This window comes from Lampetra planeri, chromosome 1 (assembly GCF_965212315.1).
Source record: "Lampetra planeri chromosome 1, kcLamPlan1.2.h2, whole genome shotgun sequence".
Lineage (NCBI taxonomy): Eukaryota > Metazoa > Chordata > Hyperoartia > Petromyzontiformes > Petromyzontidae > Lampetra > Lampetra planeri.
The window spans coordinates 19,910,410-19,928,984 of NC_136107.1; the positions used below are offsets into that span (position 1 = coordinate 19,910,410).

The following is an 18,575-nucleotide window of genomic DNA, read 5'->3' on the forward strand; positions in this document are numbered from 1 at the left end:
GGGCACGCAGGCACCATTATTAGGGGAGTTAAAGGATAAGGCTATTAGTAGAAATAACCTGGAGAGCGGGGTCACGCGGGCAGCCGTGCACAAATTCCCACGGCGCACCTTTGTAATGGACGCCGCCGCATGAACCTCGATGATGGGGGCCTGCGTGAGAAAGGGATTAATTAGGATTTACGCGCTCACTGTTTAGCAGATCAAAAGCGCCCGGAACCGCCGTGCGCGGGCTCGAGGTGCACGAGCCCATTGTTCAGCGCAGCATCCCTTTAAGGTAGGGAGAATAAATAGGGGGGGCGCAAGGGGGAAAGGCTCTTCTCTCCAGGCCAGCGGACCAGCAGCAGCTCCAGCCAGCGACCCGGACGTCCGTGCGACGTATCGAGGTACCGCCGTGGACACTTAACAGTGAGTAAGAAGGTGAATTAGAATCATAGCAGATAAATCGGGAATAGGTATAGAGGTATCAGCGTAGGCCAGCCTCGTCGACTCACTGATTTAACATCAAATTACCAGGTAGCAGATAATAAATCATTAATAGCGAAGCGTGGTCTCGCGTGATCTTGTGCAGCGTGAGCGTGTGGGGGCGCGGGTGCACACAGTGGTTCGCCACGTGAGTGAGCGCTGCGCGGAGCTGAGCGCGTGGGGAAGCATGTGTACGCAGTGGTTCTGTAGTGCTGCGGCTCGCCTCGGGGGAGCGCTGCGCAGAGCGGTGCGCGTGTGGGTGCGCGTGTGTTCACTACGTATATGATACAGGTGTGCGATCACAACGTGAGTGCTCCGTGGTGAGTGGGTGCCGCACAGGGCTGTAGACGGGCGCACGCTCGCCGCGTGCGAGAGCTGTACGTAGCGGCGTAAAGAGGGGGAGCATGGCGTTTGATTGATGATGCCGTGCGCACGTATGCTTGCAGCGTGGGAGCGCTGCGTGAAGCCGTATGGGTAGGGGCGTCGCGTTCGAAGGCCGGCGAAACCCTAGCGGGTATTAGGGAGGTGGGGTAACATAAACGGAATAGGGGATGATGGCGGGAGAGACCCCGGGGGCCAACGGCCCCCACATGTTCTTGGAATCGTACATCGCACTTAAAAAAAAGAACAAACTTGAAATTGGTTATTGGGAATGGGTGATGGTAAAGGAGTCAAGGGACCCCCCCCCCCGTCCATCCCCTAGAGCAGCGTTCTTCATTGCAAGGCCCACGGGCAATTGGCGGCCCCTGGTGGCCTTTAAGTGCAGCCCCTACAAACATAAAGATCCCCCGTATAGCCTGTAACAGACTGCTAGGGCAAGTGCTGTTTGCGAGAACCTATGAAGGTCGGCACGGCACACGAGGAGGTGGGTGACCAACACCACGCCCGGCCGCCTTTGTCTCTCTCGCGGCGATGTTTACACACCGCACCAGCTCCTCATTTAAGGCTGAGTCGACCTAAGGGCGGCCCAGGCACCGGTTCAGATAATTCGTCACCGGTGTTGGCCGTGAGCGGCAAAGGAACCCACCCGGTCGCCAGGTTCGTAGCGCTCACCGCTACCCACCCCACCGCTCCCGGCTGACAGACGGCCACGGCTGTACCTCCCCCACCCCTCCACACACACGCGCGTCTGTGTCCAGACAAGGCAAAAGTCGTCGTGGAGACGGCACTGACGCACTCGCTCGCAGCAGATTAAACCATTGGCACGGCCGGCTGGGAGCGCGCGCGGGGTGCAGGGATGAGATGATTACTTGTAATTTGCACGGTCACATGTCAGCGAAAACAGCGTCAGTGTAGCGATGGTAACACTCGCTGGGTTCGTGCTGTCCGACGCGGTCGGGCTCGTGGAAATCAACAACGGGAACAACAACAACAACATCAGCATCATCATCATCCCTCTGTGTTTAAATGCATAAGATACGGGTTGAACTTATTATGTGCTAGACGCGCGCGCGCACGTGTGTGTGTCTGTGCGACCAGATTTGAATGACTTTATACTGGTAGTAACCTCCTGGTTAAACCAGCCCACAGCGGATTATTGTGTCCGTCCGTCCGTCGTGCATCCAAAAATGGGAGAGGTGGGGCTGGGTGGAGAGGGGAGGGTGGGGAGGGGCTTGGTGGGGAGGGAGGGGCTGGGTGGGGAGGAGAGGGTGGGGAGGGGCTGGGTGGGGAGGGTGGGGCCGGGTGGGGAGGGTGGGGAGGGGCTGGGTGGGGAGGGGCTGGGTGGGGAGGGGAGGGTGGGGAGGGGCTGGGTGGGGAGGGGTGGGGCTGGGTTGGGTGGGGCTTGTCACCCCGTGGTGCCCTTATAAAACTCAACGTTTAACCTACTCAAGCCGGTTTGTGGCCGCCCTCACAGTCGGGCATATTTGCGGAATACACCACGCCGCCGTTGACCCTGGCCATTGACCGAGCAACCCAACGTTCCTACCAGCTCCCTCCGCAGGAATGGTCGCACCGCACGCAGCCAACCGTGCGAATCGGAGGTGGGGGCGGGGTAAGGACAACACACTAAACACAAAAAGCAGCAGTTCTCAAGAAATTAGTTTTCAACCTCACGTGGAATGTCAAAGGTCAACGACACACAGCTTTGAAAGTATAATTTGTAATGCAGTTACATTTTGCAGATCAATATATACCACCAGTGACGATTATCTGAACCGGTCCTGGGCCTCCCCTAGGTCGACTCAGCCTCAAGTAAGGAGCTGGTGCGGTGTGTAAACATCGCCACTAGGGAGACAAAGGCGGCCGGGCGTGGTGCTGGCCACCCCCCCTCCCCCTCAAGTGCCGTGCCGGCCTTCATAGGTGCTGCTCGCTAACAGCACTTGCCCCAATAGTCTGTTAAGGCGAAACGGGGGATCTTTGTCTCTGACCACACTTCGCCATGCTGGTGAAAGTGGTGAAGGGATATCTGGTATCGAGCTTGGTCTACCGGGTTCAAAGCGAATTGGACTCAAAATTGTGCTGCCTCTGCCATCAAAGAATTATGGTTACAAAATGTATAAATGGCCACGAAGAGTAGACATGCGAGGCGATATTGTGAGTGGAGTGGCAGGGAAACAAACCCCTCAGTTGTACCGTACCATGCTTCGACATCTATGCCCCCCACCTTCAACCTGCACTGATCAGCAAGGGTGAAATATGGTCAACTAGAGGCCGACCGAAATTCGGTTTCGGTGCCGAAAGTTGGAAAATGGTCTCGTTCGGCATAGTTTCTGTTTCGGCCGAAGCCAAAAAGTTAACTTTCGGTTTCGGCCGAAACCCCCCCCCCCCCCCAAAATCCGCACGGTGTGGGGAAGTTCATCATTCCGTCGTTGATTTACTAAAGATGACAGAGCCAAGTATATTTGCTATGCCATTGTCTCCATGTTTATTCAAGTGTTTGGCAGTGCTCATTCCCATTGGCAGCCTGTGGTTGAAATTACACAAAACTCCATGGCAGGGGAGCTGCTTCGTGAGCCTCTCGCTATCAGAAGGTCGCCGAGTTTAAATCTTGTTTTGGGGTTGATTCAGCAACATAATGTGGCACATTAGGAATGGATCACTCTTTTAATTATGTCCTTGTGCAGCAAGGGAGTAAAGTGTGGTTCTGTGAAAGTCCTGATGTGCTGTGCAGTGCATCAAGGCATGTGTGTACAGCAGCATGTGATGACTGAGTCGGGCCTGTAGGTGGCTGGCAGGGTTATTGAATGACCACGCGGATATACCAGTCACATGGTTAATGGCGACTCGGGCGCAAGGCTGGTTGTAACACACGTGTTGTTGCATTTACAGGTAAAGGACCCAAAGGTTGTTTTTGATCGTTATATAAATGTTCTAGACTTGTTCTAGACTTGTTCTAGACTTTAAGCCTTTGCTTTGAATTGTTCGTTTGTGATATATGCAATTCGAGGCGTTTTAGCACTGTGCATTGTGAAATGATGACGCACTGTAATTAGTTACTGTCATTGTAATTCTCTAACTCTAATACTGTTTAGTCTATAACCATGCCCATGTACCCAGAGTATGACTACTTGCAATGCTATTGAGAATAGAACACATGTAAAGTAGTAAGCTGTACAATGGTGATATACAGAACGTATACTGTACACATACAGTACATATAATGGGTGTAATATACCGATATAAGTGGATGATATAGATAGACATACAGCTTAGGATTAAAGTAATAGTCGAATAGTGATGTGCAAATGTCATTGTCAAAGACAAGGATGGTTTATCAGTAGTAGAATTGGGTTTAAGAGAAAGGGATAATGAAGAACCGCACGTGTAAACCAGCCACATGGTTAATGGCGACTCGGGCGCAAGGCTGGTTGTAACACACGTGTTGTTGCATTTACAGAGTGACGGTGCTGTTCTTCACAAGATTAATATTAACCACAATAAATAAATGTGCTTGCCCTCGATTTGGAGCACCTGCCCACGTCCTTCATTTCGAGTGTGCAACAATAATTACCTCTCGGGGTCGATAAAAGATTACCCAACTTAGTGGGAAAGATAACGGTGGTTGTCTCACGGAGAGAATCGTCACCGCCATAGGAATGCGGAGTTACCATCACTGGCTGCGAGCTTTTAAACAGGCAGGAAATCACTTTGATTTTTTTTATCGCAGGGATCGGACTTCTCACAGATGTCTACTAGACATGTGCGAACTACCGGGTATCTGTGAATTGCTGGACATGTGTGAAAATATCTTTATTGCTCATCGGATTTTTCCAGTATAAATACATATTCTGATTCTGAATACAGTATCACAAGGTGGTGCCCATTTCGCCGCCTTGCTTGGAGGGATGATAATTACAGAGTGGAGTTGATCCTGGCTGGGAAATGGATCATGATCTCATGATTTGAAGCTTTGGTGTCGAATAATTCTGAGCTGTAGGCAAAACCATGTTGTTATATGAAACCCAGACATAAGTCAAGAACATTGTGCAACTACTGTCATGTATTTACGCTCAAGATATAGGGTACTTAAAACATATATTTTCATATCTGGCAAATGCTTTTCTCCGGCGTTACAGAGGCATGGTAGTGTGGCGTTTATTTGTACACAAGAAACACAGTAAACTTTATGGCAATTCACCTCTTTATATATATTAAAACAATTATAAAATAAAAAAAAACTTCCGTTCTTGCAAACTACACATTAATTACACGCAAAAAAAGTGATATTGTTTTCCTTAGAAGAAATATCACATAGTCATTGTGAAGATGTGTTTTTAGTCTCAGCCCGTGTACATAGCAGTTGTGGTAAAATGGCAGCCGAGTGAGACATTAACCACATCTTGCACCATCGTCTTATTGAAGGGGGAAGTCGGGTGGTGCAGATAAAACTTGTTACCCGCCCCCCCATCTCGACTACTCTTTGCCTCCGGCTGCACGTAAATTTATTTGCTGACATAGTCACACACCGGGCACTTATGGAGCGCCGCAGCAAAAAGGGGCGCTTGCACACAAGTGGCAGCTTCAGAGACAGCTGGTTCCCGGCGAACAGTTGGGAGTGCGTGCAAGCATGGCGTTTGACTGTTTGCGTGTTCGACTGTGTGCAGAGATTAACTGCATTACGCTGCACTTGGCTTGCTGTGGGTCATCAGCCCAATCCTCCCTTCCCAGAGAAGTCTGCCCCAAGCCCCACTTGTCTTTATTAACAGCTTGAATTACGTCTTTAAACCTTGCATAAGTTGCATATGTGCTGTATGTAACCGTGTCATTTACATCATACTTTGCGTTTTCCACCAGGCTTCCATAGAAACAGATATTAAGGGGGGGGGGGGGGTGGGCGGGTAGATTCGCATTTGGATGACTGTGACACATTTTCTAAGATTTTTCGTGATAATGTCCTGAGGTCTTAGTTCCAAACAATTAAGCAAATTACAGACAGTCCCCGGGTTACAGGAGGGTTAGGTTCCCAAGAACGATCCGTAAAACGAATTTACCATATGTCGGAAACAGAACAATTTCCCACCAAAATAAAGATAATTTACACTTACCTTAATCCTCGGCGTAAGGCGGGCCCGCCTTCCACCTCGCTCCACGTTATTCATCCGCAACCTCACCACGCTGTACTACCTGCGTTTATGTAACCAACGCAAACATTTCCACGTATTTAATTTTTCATAACATGATTTATGGGAGCACTTCCACAAGGTCGGATTTCCGTGAGTCTTCCGCAAACCGGGGACTGTCTATATATATTAAAAAAAACGATGAATGTTTTGTGTCAAGATGAGAACGTAGCCCCTGATCTCTTAACGAGCTCTTAACCGTGTTTAATTACACAATGGCTTTGCTAATGCTGTCAGGACTTGGTTTTTACATAACACAAACTTATAGACGTGATTATAACGCCATTTCATTGCAAATGTAAAACATATTTGGCACATTATAAATGGACCACTCTTTTAATTATTTCCTCGTGCAGCAATGGAGTAAAGTGTGGTTTTGTGAAGGTCCTTATGTGCTGTGCAGTACACAGACACGCTATCTTCCCATTAAACTCGTTTACATTGACATGCCAATCTCTCCCTTTAACGCAACTGCTGTGCGTGCGTGTGGCGACGGGACTCCTTTCCATCTCTGACCCCGCCTACTTACCCTTGGGTGACAGCCACCTCAAACCTACATATATAACCTCTTATTGCAGCAGCCATTTCCTGTTCAGCAGTTCTACTGCTGTATATCTTCACCTGATGACGATTGTTTGTGTTGTGATCGAAACGTCGTGATTCATTTTTAGTTTTTTCTACCTACGTGACTTTACCGAAAGAACCAAAGAGTATAAGTACAATCTTAATTTTAGAACTTTCGTGACTGCAGAAATTATTATTTGGTTCTTTCGGTTAAGTCACGTCTAAAGATAAAATAATAAATTAAATTAAATAATAGCATACGACGTTTCGATTGCAACACAAGCAATCATCATCAGGTATAATGAAATAGCGACATAAAATCTAACCAGAAAACTATAGACAGACATATTAGCAGACAGATATCACCAAGATACATAGAGAGAGCAACACAGGTAACAGAGAGAGGTGGTCGTCTCTGTGGGGTGGCCTTAAATAGACAGAGGAGGGCGGACGCAGAGAGAGGGAGGGGGGTTAGAGAAAAGATTAGCATATCAATGAGTGGACAACAAAAACAAAACGTGGTGCTGCAAGTGCGATGACACGGCAAGCAAGCCTGAAAATCAGGAGAAGGACACACTAAAATTAAATAACCTAGTAAAATATCGAAATGTAATGTAATACAACACAGAGGGTCGGTCAACACACAATTAACGCATAGCCTGGTTGATTACGTATTTCAAAGATTGCTAAGTTAGAATTTAAGTGTGAACATTCCAAAGAGAGGACACAGGCAGAGAGAGTATAAGTACAGTACAAATACAGTTCACATACAGCACAGATAATGGGTGTAAGATATTAATATAAGTAGGTGGTATAGATAGACATATACCTCAGGATTAAAGTAATATTCGAATAGTGAAGTGTAAAGGTTATGATTAAAGACAAAAATGGTTTATCAATAGTGGAATTGGGATTAAAGGAAACTGTTGTTGAGTAATCTGACCTGTACACCAGTCACGTGGTTAATGGCGACTCGGTTGAGAATGGCTGTGACACACGTGCTGTTGCATTTTACAGATTACAACAATGTGTTTGTCCTCGATTTGGAGCACCTGCCTACGTCCTTCATTTCGAGTGGCAACGCATATCAAAACATGATTTCAGGCGGCTATTTTAGAGTTAATGATAGCAAGTGCTAATGATAGCAAGTGCTATCATTAATGAGGATTTACGTTTAATGCATATTTATGTTTTAATCTGCAGGATGCAAACGTACATGGCAGAATAAGGCACTGCCGCCAGTGACATTATCATTCGCCAATTAATTTGCATCTGGATTCGTTGTGAGCATGGTTCACAATGCGCCCTGCTCACAAGGGCATGTGTGAACATATGACAGTGACAACACAGCTTTTCCTGGGTATCTGATGCTGGATCGTGGTATTTTGCGTAGTGCCATTGAAATATAAAAAAAAATTGGATGCATTCTGCTACTGAACGTAAAAATAACATTGAAATATGTTTATGCGTGAGCTATTGTTTTGTTGCACACGATTTATATATTTTTTAAATAGGGTCTTTTACTATGAAAAATATTCTTAAAGGTTCCAAATGAAAACGCACGATGCAAACAATGTTCAAAAGGGCAACTCTCACCATACAGCGTAACAATGATCCGCAAGGGATCGCTGGATTCCAGCAAGTGTGCTGTACCCACAAAGCTGAGGTCCCGCTGACTGAAACAGGCTACGTGCCGACTGTGGCAGCAGCACAGAATGCTCCCACTGCCTTTGCTGATGATCCCACACAATCGTAAAATACTCAGTGCACCATCCCAGTTACATCGAGCCGTGTGACGGTATAGTACCACTTGATGACACGTGTGATTATGTTTGGAATCTAAGGCCAACAATCTGCTTTGAAAATACTAAATCTCTGATTACTCAATTATGAAACTTCTGACCCCATTTACAAATCGAATTTAACCTTTAAACATTTCTAAGACTCGAATGTCCCCTATATACAGCTGTTTCTAGGTATAAACCCCCAAGTCTATTGGGCTACAAGGTGGAAAATACATGTCGGTTTATGAAACCCATCTGTGCAGACATTGGAGCGTTATCCTCTTGAATGTCGATGTTTTTTTTCTCTCCAGGAATTTTGTTTTCCTCCGAGGTGCAAAGACTTAGCCAAACATTCATCCTGTCTCTGGAGAAATCAGTAAGTCATTCCTGAATACATTTTATTACAATTCCATATTGTGTAGTAGGAATATTATTTTATCATCACCACCACCACCCCCACCGTTTTTGTGAAAATAATTTCTAAATCTCAGTGAAATAATTACGTAAGGAAATGCCTTTCATGCAAGGGCTTCGTGTTATTGTGCATCACCTTCTCATTTTGACTCTCAACTCACTCGACCACTCCACACAGCTGCTCTTGATGTTTTCCTGTTGTTGCTTCTGCTACTGCTGAAGGCAAACACATTTGTTTACACCAAGGGTCGGCAAACTGCGGCTCCAGAGCTGCATGCGGCTTAATAAGGACTGCTTAGCGACGTTATTTATGAAGGACTCACCGTCTTGTATTCACCACGTACATTGCGGCTCTTAAGTTATTGAGTTTTTTTTACCGAATTCGAAAAAAAATGCTCTTTTCGCTGTTATGGTTTCCGACCCCTGCCTTACACGGTATGCCACTTTAACATCGCTGTCTGCACAAAACAGCAACTGTTGGACATAAAAAATGCATTATTGTAATATTGTACCTGTCTGCTCCTTACCATTTTAGAGTTGCACATCACAACAACATATGCGGGATAACTGCAGACATCTTACTCATAGGTGGCAGGCTGGTGCCGTGGCAACACCCGTGTCTCGTCACAGCAAGCAGCAGTACCTGAGCTCGATTCCCGGACTTATGTGCCTTTCTATGCGGAAACTGTATGTTCTCCACCTGTTCTGCATGGGTTTCCTCCGTTTTGTTAAAATTTAATATCCCATAGCTAAAAGATAGGGGTGCCACGGTGGCAATATGTTAACTAGTTCTCCTGGTAAACAGGAGGTCGTGGGTTCGATCCCAACCCTGACGGCTGTATATTTGGAGTTTGCGGTGTCTCTCTCCCCATGGTTGTGTGGATTTTTCTCCGGGTCCTCTGGTTTTTTCCAATACATTTGGAATCATGCGCTTAGAGTATTTGGCTGCTGTTCATTTCCACATGATGATAAGCTACTTCGCTGAGCTATCATTAGTTATAACCAGGTCGCTTCTGAAAAATAGCTATACAGCTCAGTGGGCCTTACCTGTTAAAATAAAAAATATAGTTTAGTTTAGTCGTAAAAAATCCCTCAATACAAACAATGTAAATGCTATTGGCCAAATATCCCAATGCTGAAAAATTCCCTGAAAATTACTCATTTTGGATTCCACACATAGCAACATCTTCCCCTCCTGCAAAAACTTGGCAGGACCCTTATGAAAAAAAGTTTTTGAGACTTAATTGAGGCTCTCCAAGGTAAGGAAGCAAATATTTAAACAAATGTTATAGATATAATTGGGATTGCATTGCGCAGTAAATTGCATGCCTTGAAATTTCACAGTTAAAAATGTAAACCGATATAAGCATACAATTACAGACTCACAATCAAAGAAATTAAATAAGTTAATAATTTAGGACGTGCAAACAAAAATGTAATGCAGAATTTTATTGTAGACTGCAGGGGGAATCCGATTAGCTATGAAGCTCTTTTTCACAGATGTCAAGTATAGGCGGGTCAGCAATTGGGTGAGTCTACGGAAATGGACAACTCATCGATCACACCCTGTCTGCATGGACGACTGCTGAGAATCACAGCTGTCTTGCAGAGAATGGGGTTCCGAGAGAGATGGCAGTGGAGCCCCAGTGACCTCAACACAATACTTCAACACAGTACGCAACACAATACTTAGGAGAGTCAGGTCCTCAAAGTCAGCATGGTGCAGCCTAGGAACCAGACAATGGGCCAATCAAGAACACAGTTATGCCTTCCCAGGTCTTATCGGTTTGAATTTATCGTGCCATCAGGATTTCGTTTGAACTCTTATAGCAGCAGATAGAACTTGTCATATATTGGTGCTCACTGCAACAGCCTTGATGACATGGCACAAGTGCTCGATGTTTATTGTGGAGTAGTGCCATCTCAAAATAAGACAAACACTGTGCCGAAAGCTTTAGCAGGTGCACGGTTGTCCCGACAACCAAAAGCAAAAAAAAGATGCTATTCAATGTCAGCGATGATGAATACGCCATCTCATATTTACTCTCCGTCCAGGTGAAGTGTGTCACCGCACGGCTATTATCAGAACGCATGAATACCAAAAAGACAAAAAGGTCACTTAATCCCCGATTTGCCGCTCATGAAAGTTTGTTGATAAATCCCAGGCAATATTGTTTTGGGCCACTGATTTTTTTGTAACCATTATGTCCTCTCCCGAGGCACAGCTCAGCGGAGAGCTTTAAATCTAATTTAACAAATTAGAAAAAATGCTATTTAAATCACAGATGCCAGAAGCTGTGGAATTATCCAATGTGGGCACACTAATTGGCACTATTCTGCATACGAGCGCAACCGTGGTCTGTCATTTCAAGCAAATCGTTTGGATCCTCTAATTACACCTACATCACAGCAATCCACGTATTAATGATGTAGCCTTACTGCAGCCAATTGCATTGACGTTAAGAAATGTGTAACATTAAAGTACAGTCGAATCTAAAGAGGTCCCTCCAAAGACTCACTGGTCTTGTCATGCATTCTGAACCGTTTGACCGCCGTGATTTTTTGTTGTTGTTGGAGCGTGAGCAGTGAGAACAATCTTGCTTAAACGCAAAGCAGAATCAGTCAGATGGGAGATATGCAGTGTCATACGGAGTGAAACGTTTTCAATTAATATCACATGAACAATGTTAATGCTGAATTACAACCGTAGTGTCAGCAGAGCGGGAGACAAGGTTCTTGAGGAGGCACCTTCTTTATTCACACTTTCAGGTTCACAGGTTCGCCCTCGCTTCTCCCAAGTCGTCTAGCCTCGCCTTGACACAACCCTGACCGCGTTACACTGACGGCGCCGACCGAGACAGCCAACAACTATCCGGCCGCGCAATGTCTAGCGAAGACGGCAGCGACGAAGGTGGCGAAGACGACAGCGACGACGAGACGAGTCCACTTCCCAGAACCGGCAGCCACGAGCTCCTCCCTGGCCACGCCTCCCTTCTCTAACCCACCAGCGGGTTCCAGGGACTTCCAGACGCGGTCTCTGTCACCCTTGCCCCAGTTCCTCCGCCCTGCCGACACACCCGCGTAAGTGCTCACCGGCGTATGTACTGCTCGTCCACCACAGTTGCCGTCGCTGGACAACAGACGGTGCTTTTACACTATACAACCAACGAATATGTTATCTGTGGTACAAAAACAACTGTAAAGCTCCCACGGGGGAGCAACTCCTTTATACATTTTCAGATCGGTCATTGCTGGTCATATTTATATAATGTATGAGATAAATATACCATTTGGTAGTTAGCACACGACACTGTGAACCCAGTTATTCGCGTTTGATTCTTGGCCACTGTCGCCATCAGTGGTGTGTGATATCTCAACATTCCCCTCCCACAGTCCAACTTCACGAATCCCCTCTGCCCAGTCTGGTGACATATGGTCAAAATAACCCGTATGATTGACACGGCATAGGGAGGGTTTCATCCAACAGTGGATTGACGATTGTCAAATTATTGTTTTTTAACATGAATAGACCAGCACGTAATGTCACATTACCTCTATTGCCCGCTTTACACTACACAGTTTAGTCGTATAATTGTACACCTAATTAATCAGGACTGAGAATTTAAAATGATTCTACTCAGCGCCAGTTTGACTGCCTTTGATTCTTTTAACAGCTTACGTTGTGTGGGACCCTTGTCTCAAATACCGAGTTGCCATTATTTACGACTTTAAAAGAGAACACTTTTGCATGCGATCTTTGTCCACGTTATTTGTTCATTTTAAACGTGACAACCCCATGTAGTGACGATCATTACCAGGTGGCGTTTTTATTATTTTATCGTCATGAAATTAAATGGATAAATAATTCTATTTTACACAAAAAAACCCATCGAAAGGTAAGAAAAATATTCTTAAATTTAGGCAAACGCTCTTAAATTTTGAATGCATTGCGAGCTTAAAATACGTTCCATTGCTATTCGAGAACCAACCTATTGAACAATTGTAATGCTTCATCGATACAATTTTGGCCCCCTCCTTTGCAAGAAACTGCCTCTGTCACTCTACATCGTGACACCTCGGGATTGTTGGCGGCAGCATGTCATTGCTTGACAAGAACGCACGAACTCCTTGCAACAACAGGTGGACGCGCATGGGGGGGATCTGATTTGCTCACCGAATATTGTCCGGCTCACCCGCGGACCGGAGTAAGGCAAAGTGACTCGCAGGCAAAGCGAGAGGCATTACGAGAAGGGCTGTGTGCAGATGCAGCACTTGTCGTAGTTATATATGGGGGATGACACGGGCATTTACAAAGGTTGGAGAAGAGGGGGATTTTTTGTTATATATATACAAATGTGTTTGAGAATAGCCAGACATGGCATTATGGTAGAACAAATGAAGACGCATCAAAGGTAGATAGTGCCGACTACACCGAGCATCTTCTTGTTTCCTCTGATCGTAAAAAAGAGGCATTACTGCATGTGGTGTGACAGGTGCGGAAACATTTTCCAAGTCGCTGGCCGGACAGAGCCGACTGAAAATAAGCTCCCCATGCACAATCTTAATTTTAGAACTTAATTTTAGAACTTTCGTGACTGCAGGAATTATTATTTGGTTCTTTCGGTTAAGTCACGTCTAAAGATAAAATAATAAATTAAATTAAATAATAGAATACGACGTTTCGATTGCAACACAAGAAATCATCATCAGGTATAATGAAATAGCGACATAAAATCTAACCAGAAAACTATAGACAGACATATTAGCAGACAGATATCACCAAGATACATAGCGAGAGCAACACAGGTAACAGAGAGGGGTGATCGTCTCTGTGTGGTGGCCTTAAATAGACAGAGGGGCGGAGGCAGAGAGAGGGAGGGGGGTTAGAGAAAAAATTAGCATATCAATTGGTGCTGCAAGAACGATTACACGGCAAGCAAGCCTGAAAATCAGGAGAAAGACACACATGCACAGTCCTCATTTATAACTCGTGTAGTGAGTTCAAACTGACTCGCAGAGGCACTCTTTGGAGGCAACACGTGTATTAACATCAACACGCTAACACAAAGGGTGCCCCTTTACCAGATAACAACCGGTGGTGGTGGTCCACCAGGCTAACTACACTAATTGCACTCGGAGTAGCTACAATGGACGGGACCCCAGCTTGGGTCCAGGTCCACGTGTTGATGACTCTTCTTGGACGTGGAACGTGGATTCATGAGGATGACAACAGCAGCCGGTGCCGCTCAGGACTCCGGCTTATCACCTGTGTGGCGGGGCTCGCTCCGCCCCGAGCCACACCCACCTTCTCCAAACCTTGAGAAGGATCTTCACCTGGACACGTGATCAACCCAGCCCCCTTTTGGGGGTCCCCGGGTAGATAGCTCCGGTCACGTGTCCTCCGGGTTCAACCAGAGTGCCATGGCCCCCTTGTAACCCCGTACAGTGCCCGACACTCTGGCCCTGTCTCCAGTAGGGGCTGGCACTGCACGCAGAGCGTGGTGCCATCTGTCACTGTCAGCCAGTACTCACCGAGCCCCGCTAGGGCCCGTACTGCATCCACATTCAAGTGGTGTCAGCGATGTATTGACATCACACAGTGACATCCAACGATGTCATTACACCTGCAACAGTTCTAGATTTGAAGCTTTCGTGACTGCAAGGATTCATACTCTTAGGTTTTTTCGGTAAAGTCACGTAGGTAAAACGTGACTTTACCGAAAAAAACCCTAAGAGTATGAGTATACCTGCAACAGTCCATCGTGCAATGGCTCCGAGTTGCTGTTGCCCCATTAAATCGTTCCACTCCGCTCGCCACCATTGGACACCCACAGCTTGGAATGATGATAGCAAAAAAAAACTGCACCAGTTTAACACGTAGGCTTTCGCGACCAGTATTATTCATAATAACGTTTTTTGGGTTATTTATAAATGTGTCGCAACCCTCCACCACCCGACATGGCCAATCAGTAAAAAATGTGTCACGTTGACAAAAGACAAAATAGTTCACTACTTTAGCCCACCGGTGTGTTGAAGAGTGAATCCACAACATTTACAATTTTTGAGTACGACGTTTCGCTGGTATTTGTCTTTTGTCCACGTGACACATTTTTTACCGATTGGCCGTGTCGGGTGGTGGAGGGTTGCGACACATTTATAAATAACGCGATCTGACCCAAAAACCTTTCTTATGAAAACTACACCAGTTGTTCCCCTTTGTCATAATGCTGATTGCTTTTGGCGATGTCTGAGAGAAATTGTGGGAGTCGTCATTCGGCGACACGTGGTAGAGAATGCGCGTGCGCAGTTTTTTTTGTGTAATTTCACACAGGCGACTGCCAGGGGAGTCTCGATGGAATCTAATAAGGGAGGAATCTCTAAGTGTAAAAAAAAACATTTTGAGGTTGCCATGCTATTCAAGAGTCTCATTCCTGAGCTGGCACCACTGATATCCCGGAGTTGTATCTGGGCAACCACTCATTGGTACACTGTGCTAGGTAATTCACTTGTAGTAAGTTGATGGCCATGCACCATCAGAATTGGTTTTCACTTATTAAATGCCAGCTCCAACAACCATACATTTACACATCGTTGGATGTTGGACACGAGACATTTTTTTTTACGGAGTACAAAGGAGTGACGTATTTTTACGCGGAGAAAGAGAGGCATATTAAATATACTCCAGAAATAGTTCTGTGGTGTCATCTTCTGGGGGCTGTTCCCTGACAAGTCGATATGCTACGCTCTGAGCTTTGGAGGATGGGTATTCGCATCGTGACATGCTGCTCACGGGACTGATGCATACACAGCATGCAGGAAAAAAGGTAAGGGCATATTTTATAATAGCTTCTACAGCAAAACATCCTCGATGGACTCACCTCCTGCCTATCTCTCCCCTCTCATCTCATTCTACTCCCCACACGCAGTCTCTGCTCTAGCAAACAAGGCTTTTTGGTAGAGCTCCAGTCAACCGTCGCTCTGTAGAAGGTATTTTTTTTGAGCTGCCCTCTTGGTTTGGAATCTCCTCCCACAATGCATGTATGTTGTATGTATGTACGTGGGGTAGTGGTGGTGTGGCGGTTAGCACGCTGCGCTACGAACCCGGCGATCCCATTTCAATTCCCACTCACGGCCAACACCAGTGACGATTGTCTGAACCGATCCTAGGCCTCGCCAAGGTCGACTCAAGCCTCAAGTAAGTACCTGGTGTGGTGTGTAAACATTGTCACTAGCGAAACAAAGGCGGTTGAGTGCTGGTCACCCACCCCCTCGTGTGCCGTGCCGGTCTTCATAGGTGGTACTCACTAACAGCACTTGCCCCCAAAGTCTCTTAAGGCTACGCGAGTGATCTTTGTATGTATGATGAACTTCTTTCGCACCGTACGTAGCCAACCACGCTAACCGGTGGTGCGGAGGAAAGACAAGAAACTGAACGAAAAATGCACAAGCCATCCGTGCCGTCAAATCCATGACCCTAATTTACATCCAGGCTCAAGTCCTAAATTTTTCATCGACCTATAACTCAATGATTGTTTCCCATGAAGTAATTAACCCTCTGTATCTGTACAGCATCTCAAATGCAGCCACTTTTAGGCACGAAACTAACCCAAATATTGTGTTCCACAAAGCAGAAAGGTCAGCAAATTGCAAACAAACACTCATGCAACATTGACAAGCTAATTTCTAATGTGTTGCTCCAAAAATGTTTTATGCAGCATCTTAAATAACAACTAGGGTGCGAAATGTTCACCTCATATAACAAACTTAATTAAACGCTTAAAAATATAGGTACTGCCAAATTGGGTGCTTATTAAAGCGTTTGGCAAAAGCATCACATGGCATTTTTCACAACTCCAGCATCAGAGAAGAACTCCTGGTCCTGTGTTAAACTCAGCGGAGAAATCACTGAATGATCTGATGGTTTAAGTAGAGTCTGGCAGGGCAATACACTACTGCCCTTTCTATTGCGGTTAGCAAATCGAGCATGTCACAATATCAGCAGCACATTCAACAGCAGCAGCCTAGCCCCGTGGATTTTTTTCCGTCAGAAAAACTCGATAAACACATTCTGTTTCCGCAGATTGTCGGAGCTTTTGTTGGTGGAGACGAACATGCCATCGCTTATTTCTACTCATGCCATGAGCACAATTGAAGGTTCCAGAATTTACCAAATGAAACCGAACGTTGTAAATGTTGGATGGCAACTGCGTGGTTGGAAAAATGCGAGTGTTAATAGTGCTGGAAAAGAACAAGACTCGTTTATCTAAGGCTCCAGCTCACATCAGAATAGACAGGGCAGTAGGTATACACAGTTGTTGATTGAATATAAAATCAATGGAAGAGCAAGGCAATGTGAAAGCATGGCAAGACACTCTTCACATCATCATCATCACCATCGTTTCCCCAAAGCCATCGCCATCTCTAAAGTCCAGCCATGTAGTCATCCATCTATTTAACACTACAAGAGGGTGTTAAGCGATGCCTGTTCTTGAAGGAAATACACGGCTCCACCCTGCCTCCTGTTCGCGTCCACACACAATGGAATGTGGATGTATAAAGTGTCCGACAAAACGTGCAACCGCATCTCAAGGCGCTCTGCAATAGGGGGGATGACACGGGCATCTACAGAGGTAGGAGAAGAGGGGGATTTTTTGTTATATATACAAATGTGTTTGGGAATAGCCAGACATGGCATTATGGTAGAACAAATGAAGACGTCATATGCGCGCATAAGAGGAAAGTCTCGAGACTCGAACGAGGTCTCAGCAGAGCAGTGCAGACGGTCACGGGGAGGTAATTCCAGACAATGTGGACAGCTGCAAGGAAGGAGCATCCAAACCTCATTCCATTAAGGTTGATTGCGTGTCTGAAGTTAACTCGGGTCAATTCGAAAGAGCAAGTAGCCTACCACCCCGGCATGCCACCCAACATCGTTTGACAAAGCTCGAATCACATTGGGTTGCATGCTACGTGCCGAAGAACAAATCGCCCGGAATGCGACCGATGTCAGATCTCGGAGGCTAAGCGGGGTTGAGGTTGGAAAGTGCTGGCGTGGGTGACCACCACGCATGCCGGGTTGTCAGACAGCTGTGAGGCTGTTACTCCGTTGTGGGCAATAAGGCAGTACAGCTCATTTGTTTTTCGATTTAAAGCTTTCGTGACTGCAGGGATTCATCTTCTTGGTTCTTTCGGTAAAGTCACGTAGAATGGAAATAATAAAATAAAAAAATAATTGAATTATTTTATTATGCTTTATTTTTATTATAAAAAAAAACATAATAAAATAATATAATTATTTTATTATGTTTTATTTTTATTATTTTATTTTTTCCATTCTACGTGACTTTACCGAAAGAACCAAGAAGATAATGTGTTTTTGTCCTGAGATTCTATCACGTCGCGCCTCCGATTAGCACGGTTGGCTATGTACGGTGCATACATACAACCCATGTCTTCATATCCGCCGATCCGCACTGACCAGCGTGGTGAAATATGGTCACCGTCCATATGGCGTTGGGGGTGTTCCTTATCCAGCTGTACACGTACACGCATGCTATATACAGTACACTATATAATGGCAGGAAGACATGTGGAAATGTATATCAGCCAAATACTCTAAACGTATCAAACTTAATTTGGAGCTTTCATGACTGCAGGAATTATTCTTTGGTTATTTCGGTAAAGTCACGTATAAAGATAAAATAATAAATTAAATTAAATACTAGCATACGACGTTTCGATTGCAACAAAAGCAATCATCATCAGGTATAAATTAAATATAAACACAAAT

The 18,575-nt window shown here is 45.6% G+C and overlaps 1 long non-coding RNA gene across 4 annotated transcripts; it reads left to right on the forward strand.

Annotated features, from left to right (window-relative positions):
- The first annotated feature begins 3,680 nt into the window (after positions 1-3,680).
- Positions 3,681-18,005, forward strand: LOC144719891 (uncharacterized). 4 transcript variants are annotated; one of them, XR_013585677.1, is made up of 5 exons: positions 3,681-3,732; positions 8,683-8,747; positions 9,321-10,458; positions 11,555-11,866; positions 16,866-18,005. It is a non-coding gene; the product is annotated as an uncharacterized LOC144719891 (long non-coding RNA). The 4 variants fall into 4 exon arrangements; XR_013585678.1 differs by lacking the exon at positions 16,866-18,005 and having other exon boundaries at positions 9,321-9,472; positions 10,286-10,458; positions 11,555-12,537; XR_013585675.1 differs by lacking the exon at positions 16,866-18,005 and having other exon boundaries at positions 11,555-12,537.
- The last annotated feature ends 570 nt before the right edge of the window (positions 18,006-18,575 follow it).